The 16,387-nt window shown below is 38.7% G+C and overlaps 2 long non-coding RNA genes across 2 annotated transcripts; one reads left to right on the forward strand and one right to left on the reverse strand.

The window, feature by feature from the left end:
* Nucleotides 1–8,666: 8,666 nt before the first annotated feature.
* LOC145451569 (uncharacterized) lies at nucleotides 8,667–11,415 on the forward strand. The gene is made up of 3 exons (XR_013918946.1): nucleotides 8,667–8,820; nucleotides 8,919–9,074; nucleotides 11,277–11,415. It is a non-coding gene; the product is annotated as an uncharacterized LOC145451569 (long non-coding RNA).
* On the reverse strand, nucleotides 8,991–11,512 carry LOC145451570 (uncharacterized). Its single transcript, XR_013918947.1, has 3 exons — nucleotides 11,390–11,512; nucleotides 9,938–10,035; nucleotides 8,991–9,123 (listed from the first exon to the last, which is right to left on the reverse strand). It is a non-coding gene; the product is annotated as an uncharacterized LOC145451570 (long non-coding RNA).
* Between the last annotated feature and the right edge of the window lie 4,875 nt (nucleotides 11,513–16,387).

The following is a 16,387-nucleotide window of genomic DNA, read 5'->3' on the forward strand; positions in this document are numbered from 1 at the left end:
GGTTTTTTTGGACGGAGACTCCCAGAAGCTGCGATTACATGCTTCTAGCCCCCCGGAAGTCTCGCCCAGCCCCCCCCCCCACAATCGTAAGGCCACCGCTGTATTCACCCTATGTAGAACTGCAGTTATATTCTCTGTTGTCGCATAAAAGGTACATATATTTGAAAATATTTCATATTGGTATGGCGTCATAATGAGTGATACTTCAATACTCGACTCGAAGTCTAATACTCGATTCAGAATTGATTTACTCACGTATTCGATTTTGGCCGACCATAGGAATGATATGTGATGCTAAGTGCCGATAATAGTCACTGTATCGGCTTTAGTCCGGATTTATCTGCACAACATGCATTGTCGTTGATATCCGCGTGAAGTCAACAGGAGAAGTGCCAAGCTCACGAGGAGGTTATTTGCAATATAATTTAAGAATTCCCAAAGTCTATAATTTGGTGTATATGTGTGCGATGACCTTTTGAATACAGTATCAAAGGCTGAAAAGAGCACTTCAATCCGCAACATAGCTTGGTCAATAACAAAGGTACCAAAGAAGAACAAATTAGGAGCCACACAATATATAGTGGAGAAGATAGGTAATCAAGTCACAATTAGTTAACTAAATGTAAATGGCGAGACAATCGGACACAAGAATTCACAACAATATAGATGCACTGCACATCAATATTCATGTAACGTACGTACAATCACATGATTCAGATATGAAGTTAAAATAGCGGTAGCATCTTAAGTCCAAATACCACCATACTAATATTTTCGGAATGCGCATTGCATCCGCTAGGTGGAAGTTGGCGGAGTCGATTACATATTTCGCCTTCGAGACAGCGAGTGTCATAATAGCAAGACATTCAAGGTAGAGAGGCATTTAAGATAGTGACCGTCATGATAGCAAGATTTTTAAATGACTGAGACATTCCATATAACGAGTGTCAAAACTGCTAGTATGAAGGAAGTGACTCATTCAAAGTAACACAAACTAACCCTAACCTCACTCCGAACGCGAATCGCAATCCAAAATAAGCTAAATCCTCTCCCAAGCTGTCATAATCCTAACCAACACAAATCCTAATAATACGACTAACCTAAACAAGGACGCTGACCAAATCCTAACCCCGACTATATTCGCAATAAAGTAGCCTATACGTTGCTGTTGCCTGTTAAGAGAAGCATAGTCTACTCTATGCTTAATTCGGACACTTTGGTCCCGCTCACTTTTAGCCAAATCATGCGGAGAAATGACTTTGTCTAAATTAACCGGAAAATCAATTGTTAGTTACATGATCATGCTCATAAGCGGATTAAAACGCATATACAGGGGTAAAAAGGGCTGTGAAGACGTTAAACTCCTACTCCAGACATTTTCAATAGACCGACTCCAGAGTCTTTAATCGTACTGACTCCGTCTCCGGCTCCAATTATTTTTCTCACAGAACTCCGACAGTACTAGACATTTACTTCGAAAATTTATGCTCCAGTGACGGTTAAATGATTTTCATATAACCATTAAACATATGCAGACATATTATTCACGATTGAGTAAAAAATTGTTCCATTGTGGTACAGCTCAAAATATGCACTGTGCAATTAACATGGAAGCATTCATTTAGAAATATCCTTCCGTTTATTCATATGTTATAGTTTTTATACCATGGACAAACCACGAATACTAATATGTATGAATCATTCGAACATAATATATAACTCATGCTGTATAATTAAAATGAGTATAAAAACAATAAACTCTCTCACTACCAATAAACGATGGTCAGAAACGATATTTTGGGAGTAGTTAAAATAGCACATGCATACAGGCACTTCGTCAAGTATATTCATGGGCTGGACTAGGACCAAATACTTGCAGTCTTTCGTAAACATTTTCGGACCCAAGCGGATGAGTTACTTAGTAGAAATATTTTAAATTCTGTTAAGTGGGATGCATGCTGCGTTTGGTTACATTTGCATCAATTTTGCAAGTGATATTGTCACTTACAAAAGCAGATGATGTATATACTCTTTTAAAACAACATGGTGTAATTCCAAAAATTGCACCAATTTGTGACTGCATCAGTAATTTTGTGTTGGTCGCGATTTTCTTCCTCTATGCAATTGAAATGCAATTTGCAAGAAATATCCAATTTTATAAATATCGTTACTAATAACTAGGGCGATTTTTTTTACCTAAAAAACGTACGATTTTGACCTAAAAAATCTAAATTTTAACTTTTTTTACCTAAAAAAATGAATTTTAACCGAATTTTGACCACCTAACGTATGTAAATTAGATGTTTTCGCACATAATGTTAAAATTGTACTACTTATCTTCATTTCTGGTTGGAACTGTCTGTGCTTCACAGTAGTTTGGCCTGAAAACTGACAAATTTGTACGTGAAAAAAACTAGTATTTTACTGAAATCTGGCCCTATGAACAATTTCAGATGTTACATCACGTATTATATAATTATGGTAGAAATAATTGAAATTTGTTGTGGTACAACGAAAGAGACTTTCGTACATTCTTGGGTAGAAAGTGCCTGTCCGTACTAAGTAGCTTGCCAAGAATGGAGAAAGTTGTTGGCTGACAACACTGAAGCTGTGCGTACACTGCTGGTGACACACGGTGTTGTTTCATTCCGGATATGCTATCTACATCACAATCTTCCATCATGCGCTTCTTGATATAAGAACCATGCAATGACCAAGCAGTCTTGCTTCAGTTAGCATATTGCGGTACGTTGACCATAACACCATGTCAACCTATTTGTTTCATTTGACCGATTATGATTCACAAGGAGCAGACAATGGACAGTCTACAACGGTAGACCTACGAAGTAGGCTACTAAGCTGTAAAATATCAGATGATATTGCAAAATATACGATACAAACGAAATGCAGAGGTCAACTTTTTTTTGACTTTTCAAACAATTTTGACAAATTTTGACAGATTTTGACAAGTCAAAAAAAATCGCCCTACTAATAACAGTGATTGTAGGTACATGCAAATCCTATTTTATTTATGATTAGTAATTTTAAGACAGCTTTGAAAAGATTGGTTTTCATATTATAGGAGCCAGGAGCATTTTCACAAACTCCGACCCCGACTCCCGCAAGTATTTTTTTTCACGACCCCGGCTCCGACTCCAAGGCGTGCTAAATTTTTTTTTAAACTCTGACTCCACAGCCCTGGAAAATAGTACAGTAATCCTTCAAGGGATGAAACACTATTTTTCCCTCATACGAGTACTCCATAAAGCAGTGGGAAATTAAAGGCAAAAAGCTTTTAGCTGGGCAGAAAACCTTTCTCTACCATTCTGTTCTACAAGACGGACGCAATTGTACCGAAGTAATAGCGACTGTAAAGCTGGCACGGCCCCATATGAATTCACTGTCGATTGTTAATGGATGGGCCGTCTTTTTTTTGAATTGTCCGAATTAATCGGAGTTGCTTGCGTGCAATTTCTACTTTTGTTCAGTTCCAGATCATTCTGGTCAAAAAAGGCGGTTGTCAGTTTCATGCGGCGTTCGAATAAATCGTAGTCGACTGTCGACCATGTATGCTAGCTCTCACGATAAACCTACTACAACTGGATGGTCAAAGAGCACACGCCTTCAACATATCGATCTTGTTTTTTGTTTCTCAAATATTTCTACGCCTTTATTGGTTTCTTTTGCCGAGAACGTCATATTGCTTGTGGTATTCATGGTGTTTTTCGACTACTATGGTCATTTACACCAGGCCTATATTCTTCATTATGTTCCGTAACTGCCGACTTATAGCACGACCTCGGTCGGACTCGAACCCGCGCCCATTGGTGACTGCCGAGAACGTCAGATGATTACAATACCTATGAAGCATATTTCTCAGTCTAACGCCATACCAAAATGGATTCTCCGATATTTTTATGGCAGTTGTTCCAATATGGGATGTGGGGATTCAGGATAAGACTATAGGGGATACCAGAGTGCTTTGGGTACAAAAATGCTGTTGAGCCGTATATTGCCATTATGTTGTTGGAAGTTTATAATTATGATTATTATAAAGTTTGGAGTGTGCTGAGAGCTATGTCAGTTGAGGTTCGTGTTCTCTTTCCTATTTCTCTTTATATTAATCATAAACTAAATAACCGCCCTGAGTTTTGACAATCTAGCTCAGTGGTTCTCTGACTCGGGTCCGCAAGACAATCTTTTATGACCGCGAAGCACGTAGCCTACCAAAAACTTCAAACGAACTAGAAAATTTTTTTTTGGGAGTTTAAAATATTTCAGGCAACTTATTTGTAAACCAAACTCGATGGTGGTCCGACATTATATCCATAATCAACATAAAGTAAAGTATTATGGTGCAGAATTGTTCAATTATAAATTTGAATCGAGTTTGGCGCGCCTTAGTGCCACTATGCAATTCTTGATTTGATTGTGCAATGCGCATATACCCCCTTCCTGACAAAACACGCATTATTTTACAGAAATATGTCTACCTGTATTCGTAATTATTAGAGCATCACTTGATGGCGTTGAAATACCGGAGTTTAGCGGCACGCACCCTACCGGTGCATCACCGTCATTTCGGCGTTGACTATTTCCGCGACAGGCCACACCAATACATATGAATGTTTGGCCAAAATGCGACTTTTACGAGAAATGCGCTGCCGAAAAGTATCGCCGCATATTGGTCGGAACCTTCTATATCGATATGTTCAACCACCGAATAGTCCTAAACTAAGCTCCGCATGGAACCAAATGCTCCCCATGTTGAAATGAGAATTTAAAAGGAATTTTTCCTTCAGTTTTTTAGTCTGGTACGTGTGAGCGACTCCAATATCTTTCGAGTAGCGGCAATCACTACTTGAGTTCACGAAATGATAACATGCTTCAAGAAAGTAATATTAAAATATTTTGCGAAAATTAATTCTCTTTAAAAAAAACCTTCGCGCTTCACGCGACAAGAAAAATCACTTCAGACTGATTTCCATAACACTATAGTTTGGCTTACTAAGCCGATAGAAACAAATTCATAAGTCATATGTTTGCTATTTCGGCTCGTCCGTGACTCGCGTACCGTTTGTGGATCCGATGTATAAAGAGTATAGTGATGAAATTACCCGTTTGTTAAAAGGGGGTTCGGTTTTATTAGCAATTTTACCAATTCAATATAGGCTACCACAAAAAATTGCGATACAATGAAAAGATAGGAAGGTGTTGAAACGACTTGGAGTAGTCTTTGAGATCCGATACCCACCTGGGCCCAGGTGATGTAAAGAGGCGATATGCACTCTGAATGAAAAGTAAAAGAATATAATATAAAAAAGCAAGTCACAAAAATGGGGGTGTTACAGGTCACCACCGTTTTCAGGGGTTGGATGTGAATTTGAACCGGTTGAATGTGATTCACAACATCGCAACCAAACGTAGCCGAGATAGCCGCAACAAAATCTGCCAAACCGTCCCATTGATATCATAAAATAAAACTTGTTGCTTTGTGATGATTTTGTAAAGGACAGTGAGTCATTTATAAATGCCAAGGGACCGTTTCGCGATTTTTCTTGAAAGGCTTGTGAGCCACTCATCTAGCTAGACCAGAGGTCTCAAACACGCGGCTATCAGGAGTATGCCCGAAACCCGGATTAGGCGGTACCGCTTCAATGCTCAGTTATCAGGTCAATCTTTGTAAAATTCTAAAATATTCTACCTATACATTTGTGTCACGTCAAATGTCCGCTAGCTGCAAAATCATTACGCTACAGCTTTTACAGTGTCCTGATGCATTTGTACTCTCGGGTGGTGTCCACAACTAAATATACAGCAACTATGCCAAGTACAGCAACAATTACATTCAAATTTTCAAATGAAAATTCGTGACGTCATGGTAGCACTAATTCGAACTCACTTCATGGGATTCGTTGTGTGCGCCTGGTATTTATTATTCGAGAATAAAGCACGAAACGAGAGGTAAGTCACATACGGGCCAAGCCTCACGATTGATACCGCAATTCATCGTAAATAGCTTAAAATTTATTTTAACTGATATTAATCAAATGTAACTGTTAAACTGATTCCGAAAATCTAAATACTGATAGACTTCTCAATTCTCAAAGTATATTCGGCGGTAACATAACGTTGCGCTACACGCATCAATTTTATCGCCGGTATTACATAGCTACTTACGACTCAAGAACGTGGATAGCTATGGCGTTGTTAGTAATTCGACTTTGAAATTGTGAATGTCGCGTCCACGGCAGGTCATTTCGCACAGTAGATCAGGAAGACAATGTGTATTGAAGTACTACGTTGTGATATGGGCGTCGCCATGTCTGCTATGCTCTTTGATTAATCAACGTATCGCACAATCCAAGATTCAGAGTCGGGTACAATTCGCGAGTGATATTGGTTGCGGGCGCAACAGTAACTTAAATTTGAGAATTTTGAAGAGGGGGTCTTGGCCCTAAACCTGAAGACGGCATTGTCTTTACTTCTCAAATACATGTTTATACTGCCACGATAATAATTATTCTGGCCGTGATGAAAGTTTGCTAACAAGTCGCTGCAATATTGATCATTTAAGTACCAAAATTAGTATTTGGTAAAGAGTCATATCTTATACCCAAAAGAGCGATAGGTTCCCGCCCTCTACCATAGATTGAGTCGCTACCAATTCTTAAAAGACACTCAGCCTGATGCGATCATCGTATACCTTCCTCGCTGTAGTTATTTCAAGCTTATACTATATGTTGTCGACGGAAAGGTCACCATTTTTGAAATACATTCGAATGTTTACGTTGTTACGAATTGCAGTAGAGCTCATTATCTAATAAACCACTAACATATTCGAGGTAGTAACATAGGATCATCTGGCCGATTCTGCTATGAAACTATACCGATGGATGTCATACGATGCAAACCTCAGAGAACATAACGGAAGTTACAAAGATCGATTCATAAACGAAAGGAGGTCTGACAATCATGTTGATCGCAAAGCTCTGTCTATACTTCTAATGTCTTCCACGAAATCTAGCAGCTATCAAGTATCTTGTACGAAAACATACTGGTGCTTCGTCCGAATAAGCCAAATATGGGCAATGGATAAAATGGGAGAAAGGGAATGAACTCGGCTTTCCGAAGTCGAGTTCAACTTTTGAAGTTTATAAAAATCGGATGAAGCAGATTATTAAATATATAATCACATGACCGCAATGTAGAGTCACCTGAACCTGTTGGACGATTCATGACACAACATCTAGTTCTGTATATACCGAGCAGCATGTGAGTTTTTTCGTATGTAGAATTTTCTTCGTCTAGCAAAACCCGTTCGAGATGGTTATTTATTAGAAATATAGTTGATAAAACTCACATTTCTCAAATGATGGTATTTCTGAAATGAGACAAATATATCTCCTGCGATGCATTAGCAAACGGGAAAATTGAATATTAAAAAAAATTACCCCTGTCTGTTTCTGTTGTTTGTGATATTCATGGTGTTTGTCGACTACTATGGTCATTTGCACAAGGTCAATTTTCTTCATTTTTATTTCGTAGTTGCCGACTTGTAGCACGGCCCACTCTTAGGCTTTTATAAGATGAGACGGCGAGGAGAAGGTTGGATATCCCTGCCTGTCTTTTAGTCGCAGCATGTGATCATGAAAAAAATTGATTACTTTCGTTCATTGAATATTGATTACAAAACAGATCGTAAATAAGTTGTTAAGATGCAATATCGTCATGCTATAACCAGACATCAAGAATATTCTAAATTATTAAGAACATTTTGAGATCCCACTGGACTCCACGTCCGGCCGGGAAGATGTTAACATTTTTCTAAGTATTTTGAGAATCGCACGATGTTGCGTTGAAGCAGTGGCTCTCATACAGGGTGTCGCTTGGTTTGATCAAGGGTCCTACGAGAGAATTAGGTAACGATGGCTGCAGTTGACTTATAAAATTAGGGACATCCAAATTCTGACTATCGTTTGAAAAGATATTTGTTAGTCCGCCTCACCGACTTCCCAGGCTACTCAAAGTGCTAGGGTAGCGCCAACCATTCATCCCGCTGTGTTAGATTCAATGGAGACGAAACATGTACATTATCCACCCTTCGACATATTATGCATTTGCAAAGATATGGAATATAGATAGATCATCATCTCGTTCCGGCCGTTCACATTTCCCAAATTACAATTTTTAACTAAAACGATTACCCCCACAACCGAATGGGGTGTCGATTCCGATAATATCCATTTCCACGTCAGCCGAAGGCATACTTGGGACACTCGAACAGCCTCAGACATTTACAAATTGCAGTCTTAATCTCAATAGGCTTTTAGCAATTTACAGCATCGAACATTTCACTTCGCTCTGGTCAATAAGTCATTTGGATACACTCATGATGTTACTGGTGCCTTCGTCCCATGATGAGGCGTGACTTGGAGGATAAACCTGTTTTAGAAGATGGTACGACCGTTCATCGAATACTACGACTGTTTGTTAAACACAGTCGTTGACATGTTTTTCATGTCTTACTCGATAACCTCATCTGAAAAGACAACTTTTGGTTTCCAAGTTCATCTGGGTGGAACAAAACAAAATGGAAATAATAAACTCAGTTGAGTTATTGAGCAATATGTGTCAAGGGAAAAGCGTACGTCGTAAATACCACCATCAAACTATGAGTAATTAAACGGCCGGTATTTAAAGTGTGAAAGGAAAAAACATAAGTCAATACAGATATGAATGGCGTTCCGCCGAGAGGACCAGTTACATACTTTGAGGTGGACGGATTCATTTGAAAATTCAACGTATTTCTTGGTTGAGGCGGGTACTGCTTGCTAGTAGAGGCGTCGGGAAGTCTGATAGTGTCACTTGGATCAGCTGACAAGTCTCCAAGTCCTCATACGTATGCTTCGGTGCAGGAAAATATAGTTTTATCAACTTCGGCGAAAGGGCTGGGATGGAACGTCATAAGCCAGGTCCAATTTTCTTACCAATGCGATGCAAAGAATGAATCGCTTGGGATTGCAAAGATGGATGCTCCGCGTTTCACGAAGGAAAATGGAATACGCTGACAGGTACACAGACTGACCCATAACGACATAGTTGTTACGAAGACGGTGCTGACTGTATGACGAATATATGCGCCGTCAATATGATGTGAACTAAACGCGACTACGCTGTACCTAATATAAATTACACGGGATAAAATATACAAACAAAAATAAGAACACATTACTATTTCATGGGTTCTTAACCAGGCTCCGTGGACCCTTTGGGGTACGAAGCACCAAAGCAGGAGGTATGAGATACATTGTGGAATTATGCGCTAATCTAAAACCTAAAATAATTTCGTAAACCCACAAAAAGTGGAATATTTTCTTGGCAGATTTATTCAACTCGAAATTTTCTTCACGCTACGCGCGATTTCGGGTCAATAATCTTTGTCATATTAATGTAGATAACACCTCGCCAAATAATAATCAATTTAAAAAAAGCAAACATATAGGCCTACGCATAATTTAAGTAATGAGTAAAACCGTCTTAACAATTATGAGAGAACGATAAAAGACGAGTATCGCTTGAGACAGATTCGGATTACCTTACGTCCTCTTTTAAGAGGATTTGTCCTCTTTTTTGACATTTTTGAAAGTGTCCTTGGAGGACGCCCAAATGTCCTCTTTTTTGAGAATTTGTCATCTTTTTAAAAAATATTGGTTAAATGTATGTTAAAATTCAACTGAGATATAGGAAATCAGTACTCAAGTGACTATCCGGCGGGTCTTTCGGGAGTTGGGTCAGAAAGTTGACCTTTTTTGAGTCAACCAACTACAAACTCGCAATAAATTTACCAGTTTTCCCGGATTTCACTTCGTTATTGTAAGTCTGGAAATTTTTAAAAGTGGCCTCTTTTCAGATTCCGATAATATGGTAACCCTACCGTTGAGAGGCTTTAGTGTTTAGTCGAAGGGTGTGCCGTGCAACCTGCTGGGCCAGGAACGTTGTGCACGGGTATTTCGGCGCCGGTCATAAATCCCCCTATAATACACAATAAGACGTAAGAAGTTTTGGCACACATGCAACTCCGGGAATGGTATGAGCCGATCGAAATAAATAAATAAGTTATGCGTTCGTGAATTACATAATCACGAGTTTTATTCGATACGGGAACAGTGTGTTTGCTTGCGAATCGTGTGTGTAAACCAGAGGTGGGCAAACTTTTCAACTCTCGGGCTGCATTCAACATCTCAATTCATTCGCGGGCCACACTATATTAAATTGGGATTATTAGCCAAGGTGCAATGTTTTCATTAAATTATATAGGGACCGAGGAATTATGGAGATAATATCTTTGTATAATATATATATTTAAAAGAAGTCAAACAATAATTTAATGATAATGTACACGCGTCAGAAACATTGTCATCCTCAACAACCAATTTGGTAAAATTTGGGATAAAAAGCGGATTCTTAGATGCGGATGTAAATTTGAATCAGTGAGGAACGATCTTTTCATATAGATTTGTTGATTCTACTTTTGGTTTACCTCCAGGACAGACAATGCAGACAGCTTCATAACCATGCTATACCTTAAATATACGCTTCTACAATATAAATATATTATAATATATAATACTTCTACCCATTTCGAGGTCAAATCTATACCTAACACACGCACGAATCGGTGTCCTAAATACAATAATAAAAGTCATAAAATTGCTGGAGTTGCCAATTTTAAATCGCAATCAGGATCCGAATTATGTTCTTTCCGTTTTGAATCTCTGTGATATTTACCAACTGAAACCTTTGAAAATGCGTGGGCTTTGAGATCACAGGCTACTAGGTCAGCAACAAAATAAACATCATATAGTAAAACTATAACTTGTCATTGTCACGGGGAAATATATATTAAGAAAAAGTATTGCCAAGTTGTTACAAAAATTACATTTTCAGTACGCATTATATTTTTTTGAGGCTTTCGCGTGCCGCACAAAACGGCGTTCCGGGCCGTATCGTTTGCCCACCCTGGTGTAAACGGTAGTGATGAAATGGCCCGTTATAGAAGATGTGTTGAAAATGAACAGAATGTACGAACAATGATATTGGAAGCTCAAGGGGTACGAGTGATAAAAAGATTAAGAGAAACTCTACTATTCCTCCTGCAATACTTTAACATGCAAAAAGCTTCGGATGTACAGATTTGTATTTAAATCCAAAATTCAAGGAAAGTATTCTGGTAGGATCGCACCTAATTTGAATACTATTCGAATTTCTTGTAGGACGAACAATTTTGAAGAAGAAGAAACGGCGCTGTTGCCAAAGAAAGGTCAATCTCGTGTTGCAAGACGGCTACGTACAGGCGGACGATGCAATTCTAGTTTATCAACCTCACCTGGATGCAGCTTCGCTCTCTCGAAAGCAGTTTTAATCCGGGTTGAAATCGATTCATGAAAAGATATGGAGCATTCTTCACATCTGAAATTCGAGATGTTTTGAAGAATAACTCAATTTACACTTCAAAAACTGAATGCACTTCTGTCCAAGTGTCCTTGTGTCGTGATATAGGCTTTATTCGCAAGCAACAGAATCGCCGTGAATAAAAAACTGCAATAATGGCGGGACGTCAAGGATATTTATTATGGCGCTAAAATGTACAATCAGATGTTTAAATGGGGCATTGACACCACTCTGCTCTTCTCCAAATAATGTCGAACTATAAAGGAAGAGGACGTAGTGTGTTTTCCCGTGATGTTTTGCGGCATATACACCGACTTTATGATATACATACACAAATTACACATGATCATGTGCATATGCATACCATGAGTGCATGATGTGCATATGCTGCCGGACAAGGAGGTCCAGATATAGCCTTGTAAGGCTTTCTAAGTCTTGCACCACCCCCATGCTAGGGTTGCATTTAAAACAAAAATCAATTTAAAACAAAAAAAACAAGGCCCTAATTTAAAATATGTTTTTTATTGTTTTTTAAAGTCATGACGTCACGAATACTCAATTGTGACGTTACATTGGATTGACATTGACAATTGAAAATATAGGGTGAAAATAGCTCCTTTGACGAAATATATGTACTATTGCTGTCGAACCGACTATTTTGAGGGTTCCAACCATCCCATATCGATATACGTCGGCTAAATCGGATGATAACTGTCCGTAGGCTCACACAACATGTTTTTTGTAAAGTATTGACACAATTATGGCATAAATTTACAACTTAAAAAACACAAATTTGTTTGTTTAAAACAAAGTGTTTTAAAACATCGTTTTTTTCAAATGCAACCCTACCCCATGCTATCCCGGTAAAACCGAGCGCCAAGTCATTGATTCTAGTGTTACTATTCAGGTCCTTGATCTGACCTGGCCGTGGACTGAATCCACGACTTCCGATCAAGAAGCTGGACGCTTCGCCGTTATGCAGTCTTGTTGATTTGATATATGCTGAATAATTTCTTCAGCCTATAGCATAGACGATATAGATAAAAGTAAGTACTTGGTAGCTCTCACACCTCATTTAACGCCCACTTTCAAATGAAGATAACTTTATCTGTTACATGACCAATTAGTACGTGCAAGGATCACCCTATCGCATCAATTCATTCACGTGTCATCTCGTTACGTAAATGCGATCCATTCAAACTTCAAGGCCACGGAATAGGTTAGACAAATTGTGAACGTTGTCTGAGTATCACAAATTTGAGCTGGCATTGAGTGTTTGAAAAGTTTTCGGAAGGTACTAGAATTAAAAATCCTCACCTCATTATGAAAAAGGGTTGCAAACCATTGGTGCCCCATTTCATTTTAGATGGTCTGCGAGTTGTCTTCAACAGATTGCTTAAACCTATTGAAGCATAGTATCAAATATAGGTATAGAACTATACGTGATACGGTTATTTTGTTTTAGAAAAGAAATAATTGAACATTATATACATATTGAAATACACTCGTCAGGAGTAAATCATGTGTCTGCCAAAAATATTCGTGTATCTTTCAATATAATATATTATTCAATCGCATATTAAAGAAATTCTTTAAAATAAGAAGAAGGGTACGTTTAATCGATTGGCCATTTCGCTGCGGGTTATTTGTGGTCCTTTACTATTCCCGCAGAGAAATATCTTTCTGTAGATAGCTCACCAAGTAACTTTGAAAAAGACGTAAATCGTTGCATCTCGCTCATGATATGCGTACAATACATATTTGGCGTCGTAATATTGCTGAATGGGTTTGTCCCTCTGCTTTTATGTGTTCTGTAGCTGCGTAGCCTACGTGCATATAGCCTAGTAGCCCGCACAGTCACTATATCTGATCCTGATCGCAGAATTCAGGTTGAAAGGGACCGACCAACGTTGAACATCATCAATTCTGTATAAGTAGCGAAACCTCCATGTCTTTAAACGACTGAAAAATATGTATAGACATTTGCTTATCGTACCCAAAGCAAATAAACGTCTGTCTCCATTTGACCCTGATCTTATCACGGGAACTAGACTTGTCGAGAAGCAGCGTTCTGTATATTTACAGTCGACTATAGCAATATCCGTCGAGGTCAGGCTTACGATTGAACACGGTTATATCTGCGGCTCTCCAACGTATCGTGTAAGGTCGTTTACGGCATACGCGGCTATTTCAATCACAAGTAATAGCTATTATCTGTGTATATGCAATGGCATTTCATGCAAATAGTTTCTACCGACAAATGAGCACTGAGCAGCGTTTTGCAAAATTCACCGAGATAACCTTTTTGTGACCATTCATTAAGATTTAATCAACCATGTGATTTTCCTTTCAATGAAATGTACCATTCTACTTGTGAATACATCATCCACTGAGTTGCTCTCTTACCGAAAAGAATGTGTATTCATCAGAGGTGGTCAAAGTAGTCAAGAAGGCTACTCAAGTAGAAGTAGAAGTAGCGACGAAAAAAATCTACTCAAGTACAAGTAGAAGTACTTCTTTCATGAGCAACCTGAAACTACTTGAAGTAGAAGTAGAATTGACTGACTTTAAAAGTACTCAAGTAAGTAAGTAGTTGTGAAAACGATCCTGATTGGATGGATTATAAAAAGGTGCAAATTGAGCTATGTGCTCGGTGACGAGCTTGATTCATATTGATGCATACCAGCAGGTATCCAATTTTCGATAGCATAAGCATTCGGTCACATCATTGGGTGAAAATGATAGTATTGATAAAGAGATGCGATACTAATCCTCTGTTTTCTCGAACAACGCGTCATGGAAAATATCATGGTATGGCGCCATCTCCCTATACGGCCCGTAGTTTAGTCGAAGAGCAATATGGAGAAGTTGTATAGGATACGGTGCAAACACTTTGCGCGATTAGTAAACGTTAATAAAAAACCTGGTGGACCGTAAAAATGCCATATTGTGTAGCTTTATTTTCAGAAATTAAAGGCATTAGGCTACTGCACTTGCTTTTATACTTCAACATGTATGTTATTCGGACAAAAGAACTGATAATAATTATAACTCAAAGTATATGATACTGGGAATTGAAAGTGAAATATAAATACTACTTCTGCTAGCAGAATATGTATTTCATGTTTTTAGTCCAGAAAGTTTCAAAGGTTGTATGCTAAAACAGCTCTAAAACTAAAAAAAAAGTCAAAGTCCACTCTTCCAGATTAGGACACGCCATGGACAGGACATAGATATGCTAGATTACGATATGACAAGAAAATGCTAGATTGCGAAACATCAGTTTCAAACGTTATAATGAGCCATATAAACTGTGATGAATTATTTCATATGGGTGAAGGGCGATAATGTGGTGTGAACGGAACCACGCCAAACCGCCACCTAAATTATATTCACCGATACTGTCGTGAAATCAGACTGGTCACTCCGTATCCACTGCGCGCGAAGCGCGACGAAAATTCTGTGCTTTACTAAACTTTTATGAAAATTAAATGTTAATACTCCGTGAAAACAGTTCCGAAATTCCTCAGGCTATCTTCCTGATTGAAAGATTGAACTACTTCTACTTGACAAACTGAAAATAGCGAGAAGTAAGTAAGGAGATCACAAAATATTAAGAAGTGGAAGTAGAAGTAGCGAAAATCAGATCTACTTGAGTAAGTACCAGAAGTAGGGGAAAACTACTTGAGTACTTCGAAAAAGTAGAAGTACTTCGTTACTGACCACCTCTGGTATTCATACCCAAAAGTTTGTGCATGTAAACTAGGGTTAGCATATTTTAAGGTTCGAAAAAGAGGACACTCTTTACAAGTTACGAAATTACAAAAGCGGACGAGAAACCGGGAAATTGGGAATTTTTACGGCTAATGTTATTGGGTTGACTAAAAATGAAAAGGCAATTTGTTTCCGACCCGGCTCCCGAAAGAATCATTACCACGTATATAATCGCTTGCTGTAAAACTATACAAAGATGACGAACTGCGAAAAAAGAGGACATTTGGGCGTCCTCGTAGGACGTTTTACTATTCCTAAAAAAAGAGGACAAATCGTCCTAAAATAGGGCATATGGTACCCTTAGAGAGACAAAACCTACTTCAGAATCCGGAGACCCCATTCCCTGAGCGTCGATCGAATATTTCGCCATACTTGTAAGAGTGACTGAACAGCATTTCCTTCTTTGTGTGTTTCGATGTAGAGCCAATTTAGATTAACAATCGGCGTTTTTCTGTCTCCGCGTATATTCAATCGCTAGCTTTGTTCCTTTGGTTACTTTGTGGAAGAGACGATTCTGATTGATTCATGGCGTGAAGCCTCGTCTTGAATCCTGTTTGTGTCTAAGTTCCTTCGTGCTCATTCTATTTTGTAAAGGTTCATTTGGACTAAGATGTTGTGTTTGATTTATACGGCTGTGTTTAATTTCGAGTTAAATTTTGTTTTCGTGTAGGTTACCACATTTTGGGTTTGAATACACAGTTTCTTCGGTAATAGTTTACGAGAAATTACACCTGTTGTCACCACATAACTCCGAACTAACGAATATATGCTTCGGAAATGGGGTATTGGGACGCCGAGAATTTCAAAGTGCAAAATGAGTTTGAGAGGAATCGGCGGTTCACCACGACGGCTCGTATTGTAATCAATTAGATTCGAAGTCAGGAGACACCGAATGTCACATCCATTACGAGTAACGCTCACGGTGCATAGGCCTGTATCTTGTCACTGATAACGTGACCTGATACGTATCAAGAAAATAAAGCGAGAGTAGAGATAAAATTTATTCGTTTCATTTCCCAAGAAACGTGACATCCATGGTTTGTTATCTGTAAATTTTCAGTTAGCGGATCATCACTGCAGCCGGCAACGTTAGCAAGCACGACTCTTGGGGAAGCGAGTGGCGCAGTTGGTTGAGCACCAGCGTCACGGCACCAATGGC

Source organism: Botryllus schlosseri, chromosome 12, assembly GCF_051294905.1.
Source record: "Botryllus schlosseri isolate E-star chromosome 12, Bs_hap1, whole genome shotgun sequence".
Taxonomy (NCBI): domain Eukaryota; kingdom Metazoa; phylum Chordata; class Ascidiacea; order Stolidobranchia; family Styelidae; genus Botryllus; species Botryllus schlosseri.